Genomic DNA, 445 nt, shown 5'->3' with positions numbered 1-445 from the left:
AGGTAGCTTATAGAATATTGAGCAATTTTGATAAAAAAAAAAAAATTTGTTAATTTTGTATTAATAGATATTATATCTTTGTTTTATTACTCTGTAGTATTATAACTGTCGGTTTTCAAAGTGCGCATGCAACTAACTGCATTCATTGCCCTCTGGCTGCATCACCTCCATCTCCTCCATCTTGCAAGGACATGAGATCCTTGTTCCAAAAAGACACTGAAGAAAGTTTTAGCGAGATAAAGACGGGGTCCTTGAACCCCGGCGGTGTCGACATTCTTTCTCCGTCTGGAATGAAGAGGACATGAAGTGTCCATCTCGCCACCTTACAACTCGGATATATCTGGCGAAAAGTATCATTTTTATGTCGTCCTTCGTTTTCCAAGAAAGATGCAGTCTCGAACTTGTATGATCCTTGAGCTGTGGGGCAGTCGGCCATTCAATGGCT

This window comes from Atta colombica, unplaced genomic scaffold, assembly GCF_001594045.1.
Source record: "Atta colombica isolate Treedump-2 unplaced genomic scaffold, Acol1.0 scaffold14, whole genome shotgun sequence".
NCBI classification, from domain to species: Eukaryota; Metazoa; Arthropoda; class Insecta; order Hymenoptera; family Formicidae; genus Atta; species Atta colombica.
Note: the sequence above shows the minus strand (reverse complement) of the source record.